This window comes from Mauremys reevesii, linkage group 11 (assembly GCF_016161935.1).
Source record: "Mauremys reevesii isolate NIE-2019 linkage group 11, ASM1616193v1, whole genome shotgun sequence".
In the NCBI taxonomy this organism is placed as follows: domain Eukaryota; kingdom Metazoa; phylum Chordata; order Testudines; family Geoemydidae; genus Mauremys; species Mauremys reevesii.
This window is the reverse complement of record NC_052633.1, coordinates 41248563-41267311: the sequence shown is the minus strand read 5'-3', so window position 1 is coordinate 41267311 and position 18749 is coordinate 41248563. Positions and strand designations below refer to the sequence as shown.

At 42.5% G+C, this 18749-nt stretch overlaps 1 long non-coding RNA gene across 1 annotated transcript; it reads right to left on the bottom strand.

The window, feature by feature from the left end:
- Window positions 1-4141: 4141 nt before the first annotated feature.
- LOC120374268 lies at window positions 4142-18645 on the bottom strand. Its single transcript, XR_005585970.1, has 3 exons — window positions 18635-18645; window positions 10569-10661; window positions 4142-4254 (listed from the first exon to the last, which is right to left on the bottom strand). It is a non-coding gene; the product is annotated as an uncharacterized LOC120374268 (long non-coding RNA).
- Window positions 18646-18749: the final 104 nt, after the last annotated feature.

Below are 18749 nucleotides of genomic sequence, written 5' to 3'. Positions count from 1 at the left end.
GCTCTGCACTGTCTGTTGGTTCATTCTGGTCTGTAGACTGCACTTTCTTGTGTAGCAGTTTGCACCGTTTACTGATCCACTGTTCTCCTGACAAAAACAGATGCTTTTTGCTTCATGCAGAATGTGGGCACTTCTGACCCTGTCATGCTTTCTAGCAGAGTCAGGCATCCAATAGTGTCATCCTTGTGAGTATGCTGCAGCCTCCGTACTTCAGGAACCAGAGTGAGACCAAGAATATGGAGTTTAAACCACAGCTCTCTTAATTAAATACATAAAAAGGTGGCTCCTACAGACCACTGGTGTGTTTGCATCATGTGAGAGACGCCTTACGCTGGGAGGCCCTCTCGTGATCATGCATGACTCCGTTTAAAGAGTCAGGGTAGGTGAGGTAATATCTTTTCTTGGACCAACTTCTGTTGGTGAAAGAGACAAGCTTTTGGGCTTACATAGAGCTCTTCTTCAGGTCCTTCATTTAAGGAGACTACTATAATATATTACCATGTCATGGGTAGCAACATGGATGGCCACCTCTACCATAGCCGCAACTCATCCAAACTAACCTCAAAGACTGGGGGATCCCATGACCAGTAAGAGTGGCTTTGGTGAGGACCATGAATTACCCAGGGTTCTAAGGGAGATAGATCATTGCAGCATCCTCTCAGCCCTAGAGCTTGGATCTTATTTTGAAGACTAGCTTCCCAAAGAAAAGGACTAGAGACATACCTTACATTTGAAAAAAAAAGAGTGCCATTATTCTTGACATTTACAGGGTAGCAAAATTAGAGGTTATGGATGATAGGAGGTGGTGATTCAGTGAAGTAAAGGGCAGGAGACTTGACAAGCAGTAGCACAATGCCTGCAGTAGTATATGGAGTGTAGGAAGGCTGGATTCTGTTTTGAATTGGAAATCTCCTCTCATCCATGGAGAGATTCAGAATTTTATCCTCATTCAACTGGCCATTGTTTGAATATGTCTTATTTGTTAAGTGGAAGGGGCTTAAGATTCTAAGTATTTGCCACTCTTACATAACAACATCTGCAATTGAGAATAATGGGCAACCTGCTTCTCAGTGCAGTAATAGAGAAGGCAGGAGCCAGTGCGTTGGGGAGAGAAGCCGATGAGTCATAGCAGCAGCAGAGTCTGTAGGATTCATCCAGAAAAGAAAACTGTAGTCAGTTTACCTAGGGAAATGCATTTAGAGACCTAATGGACACAATTGATAGAATTGCTGGGATGCTGATAAGAAGCTGATTGTAGCCATCTGTTTAAGGACAAATGACATTAAAAGTAGAAGGTCGAAGGATTTAAGGATTAGATTTTGTTAAGTTTAGAAAAATAACAATTACGCTGAAAAGTCAGGGCAGCAATGTGATCTTTTCTGGGATATTGTTTATTACCGGAGGTGGGAAAAGAATGATGACAGATAATTGGTGTAAATATGGGGTTTGAGAGCTGTATGGAGATGAATGTTTTATCTGAGTAACCTTTTAGAGTTAGAAAAATATTGTCATGAAAAGCCATCTGCAACTAACCTGGAAAGCTAGAGATTGCTAAGTGCCTCTTTCTGAAGAGTTCTGGGTGTTGATTGGAAGATAACCTACTCAAAGTGATAACAAACAGGAATCTCTTTTGATTGAACATTAACATAGAAGTAAATGAAAAGAGAACACTTCTTAGTGCCTGGGGGGATCATCAACTGTAAAATGTTAGCTTGTTGCCCTATATTGCTCAGGGGTGAACTTAAAGCAGACCTTCTTTCTCTTGACCATACTTTCCTATGGACATAATGGACCTGAGATTGAGCTGTGTCTGGGCAGCATTTGACACAGCATAGGAGGTGGGGATGGGAGTAGAGGTGGTTTTATCCACCCTGCAGCACCTAGATGTAAGTTTCTAGCAACAGAGAAGTACTCCAGCCATGACAATGTTTAATGCTGTGGGCCAGATGCTGATCTCAGCTACTTTCAGGTAGTTCAGAAATGATGGCTAATAGTAACAATCCCTCAGGAGCCAAGGGCCAGGTGCAGCTCCCTCCAGAGCTAGTCAGTGTAGTCCCTGAGTCAGTCAAAGAGAGCTTAATCACAGATGTTTCTTGCCCTCCTTGGACACCACCAATAATAATATTGTTAATTAATTGTACAATGTCTGAAGACCATTTCTGGTCCCCCTTTAACACCACTTATTTCAGTTTTTTCTCCGTTGTTTGTGATCTTTCCTAGATCGCCCCATAATAAAGAGTGAGCATTGAGCTATCACAGCTGGAAGGTCTAGATCAGGACAGCTGGAACAAGTTTTATTTAATATGTGAAGCCACCCCTCTCACCAATGTGATATGCTGTTTATATCTAGTACCTCCTTTTTCCCCACACATGTGAAGCTCTCAAGGACATTATGTCAAAACATTCACTTTTCCTTTAAGCTGCCCATGTTCTACTAGATGACTAAGTGTGTCAAGTAAGTCTTGATAAATATATTGACTATCATCAGTGGTTGTGAGTCAATATCTTCTTGTAACATGTTTTGAGTACTCTTCTAATTCCTGTCTTAGATAGATTCTGCTTATATTTTTGTCAATCTTTTGTCTTATTTATATTATGATGCCTTCAGATCAGCATGAAGGCAAAGAGAATATATTAATTCTAGGAACATACCAGTAAGGAGACCCAGACTGTTATTACCCATTTCAGATCGTGATAGTCAAAATATTCAGATTTAAAACTCTGGTATTTTGTGAATGCTGAAAGTGGGGTAACAGTTTACAGTAAAAAAAAATTGACCACATACAAAGGAAAGGATGATAACACAGTCAAGCAAAAAAGAAAAATTACTTACAAGGCAGTGAAAAATCTGGAGAAGAAAAACTTAAAAAACCCACTGATGCAGAAACTCAAGGACACAAACAGTAATTAGTGATTCAGATACCTAATTAATATTTTCATCTTATAAAAGAGCACCTGTCAGATGTTGAATGTTGGACTCTTCTATACATATGGATTAGTGATGGAGAAAAAGGAGAAAAGGGTTACTGCCAACTGCATTTAAGAAGAAGTGACAAATTGACACTAAGGTCCCCCTTATATAGGGATTATCCATACTTCTTGTTAACACCCATCTTTATCAACATATAGATTTTATGTAATGCCATGTGTTACTAGCTTTTAATTCCTGGGTGTGATCTTGATACACTAGGTTACATTCACCAAAGTGAAAGCGAGAAGGTACTTTTCTAATTTTAGTTAAAGGCATTAAAATTCATATGTATATAAATACTGACTAATTCTAGTCATGATGCAATTTTAATATTTATGAAGTGTTGCTGGTTTTCTATAGCAATACTCCAGGAGTCAAATTTTTTCTGTGTGTGTGTGTATGTATGAAGGGTCTAATCCAACAGTGCTTTGGAACACAAGTCAAATGGGAATTTGTGTGTGTGAAAGCTGAAGAATCTGTCCAAAAAATTGGTAATTATCAGTTAGGGTGACCAGATGTCCCGATTTTTATAGGGACAGTCCCAATTTTGGGGTCTTTTTCTTATATAGGCTCCTATTATCTCGCCCCCCCATCCCGATTTTTCACATTTGCTGTCTGGTCACCCTATTATCAGTACACCACTTTTATCAGATTATTTCTGGAACAAATTGGAAAATATTTAATTACTGTATTTGATAAAAAAAACAAAACAAAGGTTCTTCCTTTTTATATGCCAGTGCAACTAAAACCAGGATGCAATAGTTATAGTCTGTCTTTGTGATATACACATTATGAGTAACTTACAATGGTGGAAACTATTATAGTATAAATTATAAAATAAATTACTATTGTGATATGAAAGTGGTATAGAAAACTAGGATTGCTACAGAGGATTTGAGAAATATTAAGGAGATTATTTAATGTGGCTAAACATTTTGCATTAATGATTTCAAAAAAGGCAAGTTGTGTTGGATTTTAATTTGGAAATCAGTGGTTGACGATCATTAACTGGGTATTTCTTTCAGCTTCTGCCCAGGACAACTTTTCACACTCTCTCTGGGGTTCTATTCCTGATGTCCATTTCTGATCCATTAGAAAGTTGCTATGAAGCATAGTACCATCTATCTCCTTCATCTTAGGGTCAGGCAAAGTTTTTTTTCATCACTTTTTTTATTTAAAGTTTCTTGTGAGCATAAGGAAATCTTCCTCTCCCTCTCTTTCTGGTAGCAGCGTGTGTGTTCTAGGACAGTGCAGAATTGCCAGTAAGGTGTCAAGAGCAAGTGCTGTAGAAGAGGAAAACCCAGAGAAAAGTCTCAGTCATTTCAGGAAAGGAACAACAAAAAGGGAGACTGGGAAAAATGAGTTATAAACAGCTGAAGAAAAGTTAACTGGTTGAGAAATGCAGAGAAAGGCAGCTTATCACTGAGGAGTGGACAAAGGCATAGCTAGTCGACCTGCTATAGTGTGAGGACCAGAAAAGAAATGATGGTCCGAGATTTCAGGCAAAACCCAGACCAGAGAGTCCGGCAGGAGAGGGAAATCTTAGAGCCAGCTCCCTGGAGGGAAGCAGGGAAGCAGATGACAGGCAGTAACTGTGCTCCACTCATTTAATGGGTTTAGAACAATTCTCTAAACTCTGCCCCCTCCCTCCAATCTAAAATCACGGTTAATCAACAAAGATCTAAGAGATCTAACCTTAGCTGAGAAATGGGCTGACCAGTATGCAGATAGCTGGCCTGGGTTTGATACAAAATTCAAGGGGGAGTGGCACGAAGCTGACCTCACCAACCAGAACCTCCCCAGAAGGAAGAATTTGTTAAATCCAGAGCTGTGGCAGAAGCAACCCCCGCAAAAGAAACCCAGTGATCTGAAATGTTTTTATTGCAACAAGAATGGTATTCATCACTGTCTGGGTGCTGGGGAGATCAGGGGCTAGTGGTAATCCTCAGCAGGTCCAGGTGGCAGTGGTGCCACCAACAGCAGAATCGGATGGTCCAATCAGTAATCTGACACACACCACAAAAAAATTAACAACATTTCCTGCTGGGATGGAGGAGGAAAAGGCCCACGGGTGGGTGGAGATGGAGAGCTTTTAGGCTTACGGGGTTTGCAGCCGGTGGTGGGTGGGCTGATAGACTCCTGACCATTCAAGAACTGATCAACCCCCAAATAAACCCCATCCATTCCCCATCAAATGGCTCTGGGCTCTCTAATCAAAAATGAGTGGGCATCAGGCAGTGGCACCAATTCAGATATTTCTGGGGAGGAGGGGGGTCCCAAGGGGTCCCCCCCAGTCCCCTTTCTTTCCCTGATTCTGGGTCCCTTGCCCCCTTCCTTGGGTCTCTTTCAGATGGGGAGTCACCCCACTCTTACCAGTTCAGCCCATGAGCTCTCTGTGCCAGGCTGCAACATCATTTGGACTGGCCACCTCACCATCTGGCCAGAGGGACAGCTCAGCCAAATTTGAGTGGAGCTGCAACCCCGTGCACCAGGTCACAACGACACTCCCTGAGATTTGGCTCGGCTACCGCTCTGTCTGTATAGAAGGGCAGTCGGTTTACAGCCCCCCCAAGTTGTGCCGCTGCTATCAGGGGCCTAAGGATGTTTGAGTGCACTTCCAGCTACCCGCTGAGAAATTACTTAGAATCCTGGCCCCAGGCCACTTGTGTGGTTACTTGCAAGCTGACAGCAGAGAGGCAGCTCTGAGCTGTTCCCTGGCATGTATGTGCATGTATATCCTTGGGCCAAGTGGAGTCCTGCTGATGCTGATACAGAATGATGAAAAGGGGGAGATGCTCCCCATAGTGTACCTGAGCAAGAAATTGCTTCCCTGGGAGAAAAACTATTGAAATAGAAAGTTTAGCCACAGTGTGGACCCTCAGCCTTATCTTTTTCATGACATTTTCACTGTATATATTCACCACTTACCTAGCTGCATGAAATAAAAGGGACTAATGCCAAGTTTCTGAGATGGAACCTTGTGCAGCAAGATTATGGTGCAGAAGATTCATGTCCAATTGAATGCAAATTTGGTTGCTGATGCTCTGTGCAGGAGATAAGTCAGTGGATTCCCTTAAGGTGCCAAACAGTCACCCTTGCTAATATTGGCTTCTTTATGGGGGAGAAGTGACAGATATTGCAAACACTTGCAGTGTCTTTAGGAGACCATATTGTATTAATTTAATGATTTATGTATCATTGTGGGCCAGGGATTGTATGCAGCTCTGTGAGGATGGTTACCACAGCTCCCCCAGAATCAAAAAAACAAAACAAAACTGGAGATATACCAATCTCCTAGAACTGGAAGGGAAAGGTCATCATCATCAGCAGCCCCCCTTCTCACTAGCCAATTTTTTTTTTTGCCCCAGATCCCTAAGTGGCCCCCTCAAGGATTGAACTCATAATGCTGGGTTTAGCAGACTAATGCTCAAACCACTGAGCTATCCCTCCCCCCACTAGCAGGGAGTGATTAAGGCTAGTGGCTGAAACTGTAAATACCTCCAGTGAGGTACTACCTCTAGGAGAGTCTTGCCTATGCTGTTCAGACTGGGTTTTCAGAGACCAACAGACAAAGAAAGGGCTTTTGATATAAAAAGGCCATTTAGGGAGTGGGGAGCCCCACACTTGCGGAAGGGTTGGAAAGACTTTAGTTTAGTAGGACCCCATACGACTGATGGGTGACCTCTGGTAAGCTTTTAGTGTGGGTATAGGAACAGTTATTATTTTTTATATTTCTCTGTAATGCTTTTACCTTAAGAATAAATGTACTTTATTTTGTGAAGGCTGGTTGATAACTGGTGTATACTCTTGTGGCCCTGGACCTTGGTCAGACATGCCGGGGAAATCACAATGAAGTGCAGATGCCTAAACTCCCTGTCTGGAGGGAGAGAGATGCTGGTTTCAGCCTGAGAGGTTACAGCTTGGAGCCTCAAACCTTTAAGTGGGTGCCCTAGAGAAGAGACCAAGAGGGGAAGTCAAAGGTGCAGGTAACCCTGAAACTGTGACACTCTCCTTCATATTTCAGACTCTAGAGTAGAAAGTGCCTCTGTCTCAACCTTTCCATCATGTTGGTTGCATAATTGTTTCTTTGGTTATACTGTGCTTTAAGCACATCTCTCTCGTGTACACCTAGGATGACCAGACAGCAAGTGTGAAAAATCAGGACGGGGGTGGGGTAATAGGAGCCTATATAAGAAAAAGCCCCCAAAAGTCCCTATAAAATCGGTACATCTGGTCACCCTATGTACACCTGCCATCTCCAGCCACTGTCTCTGGAGACACACACACTATCCCTTGTCTTCCCTGCATACACAGTCCTTGCAGATTGCTCCTACTGTCTCCCTACAGACTGCCCCACCATCCTCATATCACAGTCCCCACAGGCTTTCTGCACCATCTCCATATTCACACCACACCTCTATACCCCTGCCAGGACACACTGTCCCTTGCCCTTCCCTATTCACATCTGTGTTCTTTCTCTCACACCCCAAGGTTACGATTCTTGTCAGGAAGAGGGACCTTCCCACCTCCTAGGAAGGGGAAGCACCTTTTGAGCTAAGTTTCACAGTCACACATACACTTCATCATTCTACCATGTTGCTGAGCAGGTACTACCAGTCTGTTTCTCCTTGCAGCATTAAATGGCAAACATAGGGCCAAATATTGCCGCTTGTAATTAGTTTATACTCATGCAATAGTCCCAGTGAAGTCCCCACTCAGTCCTTGCTTTAAGCATCACTCCTGTTGAAGGCTAGGGCTGCAGAACTTTGCCCATTCTTCCCTTCTCTTCCTCAGGAAGCATGAGACTAAATCTTTAAGTGCTCACTAAATTTTGATCCCTCAATTTTTGCATGGCAAACTTGAGACCTGATTTTTCAAGGGTGTTGAGCACCCAGAGCACCCATTGAACTATCACCTCTGAAGTCAGGCCTAAGGTATCTGAAGTTAGTCACTCAAACATTGGTACCAAAGCGGTCACTTTATGTAGAGGGTTTTCTGGCCCCTTTTAAGGAATGGGAGGTGGGGGGGGGCGGTCCTAGAGCCAGTCAACCATGTTCTATGACATGACTCCTTTAAAGAACAGGTGAACCTTCCAACCCAGGTAGACAGACAAGTGCTAGCAGGGCTCAAACTAGAGTGCTAAAAATAGCAATGTGGATGTTCTAGCTCAGGCTGGAACTCAGGCCCTCAGGCCTAGGAGGTTGGGTGGGCTTGAGACTCTGAGCTTCTGCCCTAGTTGGAATGTCCACATTGGTATTTGTAATATAGTAGCTTGAGTCCCCCTGGCATGAGTCTGTCTACGTAGGCTGGGAAGTTCACTCCCAGCTGCAGTGTAGACATGCCCTGAATGTCTCCTGCTGATAGCCCCAATGCAGGACAGATGCTGGATTTCTAATCCTGGTGGCAAAACTTTAATAGAGGATTCCATGAGTCACAAACAAATCACCTCCTGCACATCACTAGTTTCAGATTGCACGTTTGTGCTGGAATTGGTCAAAGAGCGGGAAAATAAATTCACAAGATGGCCAAGCTGTTTCCATTTTGCATGGTTTCAGATAGTCTCTTTTTTCATGAAAGCTTTTTCTTAAATGTCCCATGTCCCAAAAATAGTATTTTCAGTAGGAAAAAATGCATCTTTTGGGAAATGAGGAATCTTTAAAATGTTAGATATAAAATGGTGGTTAAAACTTACAGCATGTCCACAATCTTTCATGAAAAGCTTCATTTTCAGGAAAAGGACATTTTTGCAGAAGAAAACTACTTTTGTAATAAAATGCCAAGTAGTGCTGACTTGTATTATTCAGCTACCCTCAGTTTCTTGGTTTAAAGTTCATTTCCTATTTATTTTTGCTCTTTAGGCTTATAGCTTGCCCACCAGGGAAATTTCCAAGCTCTTGCAGCTGTATTTTGTTTTAGCAAGAAGTTGTTTTGGATTTATATAATTCATCCTTGCAAAGTTTCCAAATTATAGCCTCGCCACTTCACTGTGTAGAAATCAAGCTTTTCTCAGAATTACAGCAAAAATCAGTGCAAAGGAGGTGATAAAAGCCATTCAGCAGCTAGAACAGAAAGTTCCTGTGCAACAACAATTATCAGCATGTAGTTCAATGTTTGAATTCAGTGGCTTCAGAGAGATGGAGACCACCAACCTCAACAACACTTGTCATTAGCTCAGAGGCAACTGCAATACCAAATACATTTTGATTTTCTTGAAATAATATTCCTTTCCAAAGAACTTTAATAAAGTTGATTCATTGGCACACTTGATGTGCTCAGATGTGGTGGTCTGGTCAAAAATGTTCTGACATAAACTGTTTTGAATAATTAGAAGTAACTTTTTCCAAATGGTTTTTTGTTTGAAGATATTCTGTTTAATACAAGATAACATCCAGATGATTGTCAGACAGAAAATAATGAGCTCAACCAATTGCCTCTACTATATAAAAGTCTGATCCGCTTCCCTTTGAAGTCAGTGGCAAAACTCCCATTGACTTCAACTACAGACAGATAATGCCCTAAACGATATAAAACTTCAAAACTACCTGTATCCAGTGCTCTGTTATCTCTGTACTTATATGCTTCTATGAAGCTGGAAATTCCTGCCACTTATGCTACAATTTCCCCCATGATGACACTAATAAAGACAGTGGGTGGTGCTTACCTGGCTGTGGATACAGTTCCTGGTCCTGCACCACTCAGTTTCCAGACTGTTCCCAGGCCCCAGTCAACGGCGATTCCTCAGAGAATGAATCCAGGATACCCTCTAGCCCATCCAGCCACATGCGCTGATCCTGGGCTTACAGCACCTTGCTCTGGTCCTGAGACTCCATCCCATCTTCTACCACAGTCTCCCATCTCCCTACAGCATCAGCATTAAACCTTCCCTGCACAGAAGCCTGTCATGCAGGACAGTCATCTCCTCATTTAGAGCAGTGGTAAGCACCTGGCTGACCTCTTAATAGGGGCATGTAGATGGGGATTTGCAGGACCTTCCATTGCCCTCCTTAAGCCCTGCGGAGGATCTTGATGCACTCCCTCCACAGCACACCAGACTGGTAGTTGTCCACCACCAGCAGCCTCTTTGAGATGGTCTCATAAATGCAGATCCCAGGTGCTTCTCCCAAAATCATGCTCCTTGCTGTGCTCACACCAGAGGTTAACCAGAACCCTGGAGTGCTCCTCTGGTCAGCCAGTAGCCTGGTACATGATGAGCATTTTGCTATTAAACAGAGCTGGGCTGAGCTGGGCAGAAAATGGAGTATGCTGTGTGGAACTGAAGGATTAACTGCTGACCACGTGTATATAATAGGAGGGCAGCTTCCAGAGCATATGGGGCAAGTGGGAACAAGTAAGTAGAAGGAAGGGCTGGAAGCTAGAGGCATAGGAAATTGGGGGAATAGCATGTGCATAGGTACTCAAGACTTTTACTGCCTCTCACTGCAGAGTAGATGGCTAGAAGAATGAGTTGAAGGACAAAGTATGTGGAGAACATGAACACAGGTTCAATGCACACAAACACATATTTAAAGGGTTTGAGTATGGATGGAAGGGGAATCTGAGCAACAACATATGCAGCAAGCCTGCAGTGTAGACATACCCAGACTATGAAGAGTACTATAAGCTGAGCGTTCTCCCACATGCAAGGCAGAAGTAAGTAAGCAAAACGAAGTTGTCAGCATCAGTCTTCATCCTGGCATGAAACACAGCGACAAATCTATAAAACAATCACTAAAACAGTGGAGTTGTTCTAAAGGTTTTCCACATAGTTAGTTTTACTTTGAGGGGGGAAATAGTCTTTTTCAAAACACATAGGTTTTAATTAAAGATTGTTGTTGACTTTTCTGCAACTTAAAAAAATGATTATTGAATTGTTTAGACTGTAGCAAAACCCAATTTTTTGTTTGAAGTTGAAAATTTTCAATAACTAATTTAAAAACTGGAAATTGGACCATTTTGAACACTGTGTAATGGAAACAGCTTCAGTGTTTTTCACAACATTTTTGGCCAGTACTGTAACTGGCTCTACTGAGCAATGTCCCCAAATTGCATTATGTTATTTTCATTGTGCTTTTGATACATGATTAGTGTTGAGTTGTAATGATGCACAAACATTGTAACTTTGTGATTCTTTGCGAGTCAGTGAGAAACTAGCTTTCTAGCTCTTCAAGTTTGGGGATCATTGATATAGGCCATTAGTTATCATGTTTCCAGGTTGTTAATTTAATAGTGAAGTAGTAGCTGTAGATGGAATTCTCAAGAATGTAGATTTGACCAAACTGTTTTCACTGAAGTCAATGAGAGTTCTACCCATTACTTCCATGGAAGCAACATTAGGTCAGTGGTGAGCACTCTGAAAGTCTCAGCTGCATTGTTTGGTTGAGCTCACAGGATTCAAGTTAGGAGTAGAGAAATCACAGCACTTCTACTATTTTATTCAGCACAAGTCCACTTGGATGCCAGGAAATGTCTATTTCATAATGACCACACTCATTGGTTTATCGTAAGCATTAGGATAGTCATTCTCATATTAATATTACTGTCATCGTACAGTCAGCTAAAAATAAATTTAACTCAAATATCCAGTGTGTGTGCGTATATGAGCAAAGGGCAAATTTGGAGTGACACAAACCTCTTTCAGTTTGTGCTAGCCCCTCTGTCAAACTCAAATTTATAAATCACTTATTTTTAATCCAAGACAATTGTTACATAAACTGAAGGATCTGGATGGATGCAGCTTCTTATGGGGGAGTGCATGAGAATGTATTAGAGGCATTCATAAATCACTGTGACAAGATTCATGGGTATGATCATGCTGCTCTCCTGATACACAGCCTGCTTTGCCTTATTGGAATGGGGCAAAGGTGATGGAGAAACAGATTAATTTGGTTCCTGATTTGGATTAGATTTGTGTACAAATCAACTGTGTTCAGAATTGTTTTGCGGGGGAGGAGGAGTAGTGCAAGGGGAGAGAGATTGGATCATTGGATAGTAGTTAAAGATAGTAGTTAAGTGCTTCAATTTACATTGCTGACATCTTTGGTTTTTTACCCATATGTTCCCTGACAGACAAAAGATGTAGATGTTGTTCAAGATCTCAACAGTTTGAGGGGGTGGGGCTTGTAGAACAATCTCCTCCCTTTTATGTATCCTTATCTGTGCTTAATGCACAGTAGGAAGAAAATCCAGTTATTTTCTGTCGCTTGGAGGCCCCCAGTGTCTTTGTGCAGAAATTATTTGAGTTTTCCTGACTCCCTAGGAAGGAAGAAGTCTCTTCTTGAATCTCAGACAGAAACACAACATTATGGCCCCCATTCAGAAAGGTATGTAAGTATGTGCCTATCTTCAGGCATCTGCTAAAGTAATTTAGGGCCTTTAGTAGCTGTGCTCTGGTTACAGAGAGGTGGGCTGAGACTACACATCAATTCATAGATTCCAAGGCCAGAAGGGACCGTTATGATCATCTAGTCTGACCTCCTGTGTAACACAGATCATAGTACTTCCTCAAAATAATCCCTAGACCTTATCTTTTAGAAAAACATCCAGTCTTGATTTAAAAATTGCTAGTGATGGAGAATCCATACCACAACCCTCGGTAAATTGTTCCAACAGTTAATTACTCTGTTTAAAAATGCATGCCTTATTTCTAGTCTGAATTAGTCTAGCTTCAACTTCCAGACACTGGATCACGTTACACCTTTCCCTGTTAGATTGAAGAGCCTATTATTAAATATTTATTCTCCATGTAGGTACTTAGAGACTGTAATCAAGCCACCCCTTAACCTTCTCTTTGTTAAGATGAATAGATAAACTCCAGGAGCTCAATCACTAGAAGGCAGGTTTTTAATCCTTTGATCATTCTTGGGGCTCTTTTCTGAACCCTCTCCAATTTATCAACATCCTTCTTGAATTGTGGGCACCAGAACTGGGCACAGCATTCCAGCAGTGGTCATACCAGTGCCAAATACAGAGGCATTCCCCTGTTTATGCATCTGAGGACCGCATTAGCACTTTTGACCACAGAGTTGCACTGGGAGCTCGTGTTCAGTGGATTATCTGCCATGACCCCCAAATCTTTTTCAGAGTCACTGCTTTCCAGGATATTATCCTATCCCATAAGAATAGCTGCATTCTTTGTTTCCCAGATGTATCCATTTACACTGTCATATTAAAATACATATTGTTTGCTTGCACTCAGTTTAACAAACGATCCCCAGGTCGCTCTGTATCAGTGACCAGTCCTCTTCATTATTTACTATTCCCCCAATTTTTTTGTTGTCTGCAAACATTTAAGTGATGATTTTGTTTTTTTCCAGGTCATTGACAAAAACGTTAAATAGCATAAGACCAAGAGTCCATTCCTGGGGCACCCAACTAGAAACACACCCACTCAATGATGATTCCCTGTTTACAATTACATTTGGAAAGCTAGCAGTTAGCCAGTTTTTAATCAATTTAAAGTGTGCTATGTTAATTTTATATTTCAAAAGTTTTATATTTTCAAAGTTATTTCAGATTAGTTTTTTACATTATTGAACAAGTTGCCACATTCAGTGTAAATGCAAACTGTGTTGGAGTTATGCCAGAAGAGAACTTGGCCCACTTCACTTCAGTTCTTGGTACCTTTTAATTTAATTTAGAAAAATACAGAAATAAAGCTTTCTATAACCTGAGCTACATAAATATTTAGTCAGTATCTGTATCTTTAAATTATACTGGACTATGCAGTTATTTATGAATTGGCCAATTTTTATCAGCTCTTTTGATTTATATTCCATTAAACTGATCCAGTTTCCTTTGTTTTAATATACTGTTTTGTCAGTGAAGCATGAACTATCAGTGGAGATATGCGCATAGAATTTGACCCAGTCTATACTGTACAGAGGGTATCAGAAATTAAGTATCTTGTGTGTTGGTGTCTAACAGTAAACTAAGTTGTTTTGACACTTGAGAAATGCAAAGCTCTCAGACCTATCCATCCCTTCCCCTTTGCTTCCCTTCGGTGGTTGAGTGATACTTCTCCTCAAGTAAAAGAAGAGATTAAATTTCTAGTGACCTGTGAAATTGAGGAAGGAGGCAGAATTTCATTTCAGGTAGCATTTCACTAAATGGCCTTGTTTCTCCTCTTTCACTGAATTTCATTTGCCTGAATTTCAGAGATTCAACTTGTCTTTAATGGACCTGACAATATTTAATTAAGGCTCAGTTGCCCAGTGATAATGATATAAATGTGAATGTTGTTGACCACATAGGTCAGAAAGGAGTTGAAGGGTCACAGACTTGCACAATTTACTGAGAGCAATTTCTCATTTTAGTGCTGCAAGCGGGTGGGGTGTTTGGGAAAGATCATCACTTATTTCCACCCCACCCATCCCCCATCAAGAAAAAGCTCTAGGAGCCCAGTGCAGCTCAGACAGGACATATAATCCCATTTTGAACATCTGCACAGTACAGTGAGTTATCTCATGTTGGTGCGACAGATGGGCAGACCTAATTTTGGGAGTGGAACTTGGAGAAGTTACATCACTTCCCCTACAACTACCCCAAATGTGACCACAGCAGAAATGAGGGGGAAAGAGAACATGCTCCAGGATGGGACAGAATCACTTGGAAGTTAAAAAGGGGGAATAAAGAAATGGAGGACGAAAAGCAAATAGAGGCATCTTTTAGGACTGTCATTGTTTTAAGTAAATCTGTGCACCTTTGCTTGCCATTTTGCTGCCAGTTGTCAGCATGGCTGGGGGAAGGATGGAATGGCCATTCTGAGCACTTACATTAATATTGTTGGAAACTAGTTAAATAACTAGGGGGGCTGAGATGGAGGGAACCTAAATTGGCTACATGCAAAACAACCCTCTAGAGGTCCCCAGCTGCCAGCTTTTGCAGAATCTCCATTGACAACAACTTGCAAATGCTGGCAATGATTCATGGACCACATCACAAACAGCTGGGCTCCATGCCTCCTGCAGCAGAGGAGAGGAGGCAGCTGGTGATGGCGGTGAAAATTCTGTCCTTTCTGGGAGGCTTTCTTTGTAATCTAAACCAAGTCAGTTACATCTGGGGGTGGAGGGCTCCCCCGGAAATAATTTCACTAACTCTCCTGAAAATCCTGCGTGGCTATATGTGCTTACAGGCCAGAAACAGAGGGACGAAGGTAGAGTGGGATAACAGCAGATGAGTTTGATCTCAGTGGGAGTTGAGGGCAGAGCAAGTGAGTCATATGATTTTAGGGATGAATAGGGTAAGTAACTAATGAAGAGTTAAAAACAAAACAAAATAAAGTTACTTTCAAGGAGGGAGGGATAGCTCAGTGGTTTGAGATTAGCCTGCTAAACCCAGAGTTGTGAGCTCAGCTCTTGAGGGGGCCACTTAGGGATCTGGGGCAAAATCAGTTCTTGGTCCTGCTAGTGAAGGCAGGGGGCTGGACTCAATGACCTTTCAGGATCCCTTCCAGTTCTATGAGATAGGTTTCTCTCTCTCTATATATATATATACATATATAATTTGTTGAGAATTAAAGGAGCATAAATGCTGCATTTCACAACAGGTGGAGTTAGTGGAGACCAATGGAGTTATAAGACCAGCTGCAGTTTAGTCAGGGTAAGAAGTATCCAATTTACAGCTAAGAGTGGAGGAAGGCAAGTATTATGGTGGAAACAGTTAGAGGCTCTCAAAGCTCTAGTACAAACAAACTTGAACTGGAGATTTAGGAGTAGGAAATAGAAAGCTAGTGCTAGATAACTTCTTGTCAATCCTATTAAAACAATGATAATGGTTTATATTTACATAGGGTCTTTAATCCAGAAAGATTCCAAAGAACTTTATAAATTCTATGTAGAAATAGGTTCATCAACTCCTAAATGCAAAATGTTAACAGATTAACAGTGCAACTGCAACACTACCACAGTGTAGAAGAGGAAGTAAAGATAGCTACTGTATCTGGTTGGGGGAATTATTTATATGGCAGAAGTTCTATGGTCCATGTGATGCTGGAGGTCAGGCTAGATGATCATACTGGTCCCTTCTGGACTCAGAATCTATTAATATAGGTTTCAGAGTAGCAGCCGTGGTTCTCCTAATCTATTAATATAGTGACCCAAGTTAGAATTTGGCCAGGAAACTGGTCTACCATTAAATAAATCCTGGGCCAAGTTACGGCAATACATCTGTAAGGGCAGATCTACACTTAAAAGGCTGCATTGGCACAGCTGCAGTGCTTCAGTGAAGATACTACTATGCCAACAGGAGAGTTTCTGCCATCAGTGTAGTTAATCCACTTCCTCAAGAGGCGGTAGCTATGTCAATGGGAGAAGCCTTCCCTCTACACAGCACTGTCTACCCCAAGAGTTAGGTTGGTATAACTGCATTGCTCAGGGATGTGTATTTTCCACACCTCTCTGTGATGTAGTTATACCTATATAAGTTTGTAAGAAACTGACCTAAATGGACTACAATTCCTAGAAAGTCCATGCTGCAGCAAAGTGCCTCTTAATCCACATGGAAATACTCAGAGTTCCCTTCCTGCACATTAGTAGTCCACAGCAACATAAAGTGGCCTCTCCCCTGGCCCCAGCCCTGGGGCTGCCGTGGCACAGAGAGAGCTTGAGGGAGTCCTCTCTCCCTGCTGCAGCCCTGGGGCAGCCTACACCCCAAGCCCCTCATCTCTGGCCCAACCCTAGAGCCTGCACCCCTAGCCAGAGCCTCACTCTCCCCCCCACACACCCTGACAGTCTGCCCTAGCCCTGAGCCCCCTCCCACACCCTTGACCTCACCCCAGAGTCTGCACCCCCAGCTGGAGCCCTCACCCACCCTGCACCCAACCATCTGCCCTGAGCCCCCTCCCACACTCTGAACCCCTAGCCCCCACCCCTGCCACTCATCACCTCCATATTGGTGCACATAACAAAATTCATTCCATACATGGATGTAAAAAATTGGAGGAAATAGTGGTACTAGGATGTGAGCCATGAACTCTTGGGTTTAGAAGCATAAGCTCTAGTGCCTGAGCCAGTCTGATGGAGAGACTATAATAGCTGCCAGTAGTGACAGTCTTTCATTGTCTTCTGTCTTATGGGAACATGCTCATCACAAGTCAATGCTGGGTAACACTCTGAAAGTGTTAAAGTCTTCTCCTCTCAAGTAAATCACATCATTCCATGCCCTTTTTTTGGAAAAAAAAAATCCTTGTTAGGGATCATAGGTTAGCTAACCTGAATTAAGAACACACTTTTTATTTGTCACATTGTGTAGTCACACAGGTTTAGAACCCAGTCTGTAGAGATATTTGGTAGCTAGCATCTTCAGGCTGCCACCCACCAGCAGCTAGAAGGAATTTGTGCTACACTTCACATGACCTGCTATGGACACAGACCAGGGAAGTTCCACCTCAAGGGTTTGACAGACAGCAGCCTCATGGCTCCTTATTGGTTCCCTGCCCTATATAAACCCAAAGGGTGGTTTTGGGTGCTTTTAGGCAACAGTGTGGCTTTCTGGTAGTTGCCATGACTGTTCCTGCACATGAATGCCTGGTCTGGCCTGGCCTGACTTGGACTTTGCCTCCTGACTCAGACCCTGAAACCCAACTCAGGTTCTGATCCTTGGTGTTGACCCTGGCCTGGAACCCAACTATGAGCACCTCTGCTTCTCCCAGCCTCAGGTTTGCCCTTGTTATGACCCTTAGCCCTGGCTGCTCTTGTTGGGATCCTGACAAGTATAGACATCCCCTAAGGGCAGTGGTGCCTCTATGGGCAGGGACAGAGCCTCCTTGGGGTGGTGGGAGAGGAGGCAAAAGTAGCAGTTTTCCCTTGGCCCCCTCTTTGAGAGGGCCTCCAAACTGAGGCAGTGTGACCTGGTGCGCTGGGTCACGATGCCACTCACTGAAATTTGGCCCGATGGCCCCTCTGTCATAATGGAGGGGCTGCTGGGCCAAACCTGAGTGGCTCTATGCTGAGCTGAAGTGAGTGGGTCAGTTCTGTATCCATGTGAAAACTTTCTGCCTAAAGCTTATCCTACACTACAAAGGGCTTGCTGGTATCGCTATACTAGCAAACATCATCAGGAGATGGAGTTTTGTGCTTTTGCTGGTATAGCTTGTAGCAATTCCTGAGATTAAATAAACTAAACTGCAAAAAGACTTTCCCAGTATTACTGTCTGCACTAGGGGTTTTTGTCATGATAAAAATGTCATAAAGAATCATGCCCCTAGCTGCTATTATACCAGCAAAAGTTTCTAATGTAGACCTGGCCTAAGTTAGCTATAAGGCCTGGTCTAAACACAGATAATTTTTTTTATTGCTTTAACTATATTGGTTTCTTCTGGGAATCTCAACACCACACTAGTGCCCAGTTTCTCAGGGAACAATTCTGCTTCAGAGTTCAAGGCAGGGCACAAACTCTCTTGCTGCTTGTGCAATTCCCTTCTCCTACATGGAATCTTGCATAACCCCAAACTAACAACATAGCACATCTTCCCAACAGTCTCAATTGGGCTTTTGTGCTAAGAAAAAGAACATAGCCACCTGGTCACACCTGCTATAACAATATATTAAAAGCACTATTAAGCAAAGCTCTACTATGCATTCAGATACAGTACAAGTCACTTGGGAGTAAATTTCACAGTATCTTACTACCAATTCCTATATTATCTAGGCCCTTAAATGGACTCACCCAGATTCTGATCACTGTTCCCTCTGTGTAAACAGGAGTGAGTAGCACTAGTCTGGATTTATACCATCACCAGTGAGTTTAGGTTTTGGCCCTTTCCCCCCGCCCATTTCTTCAT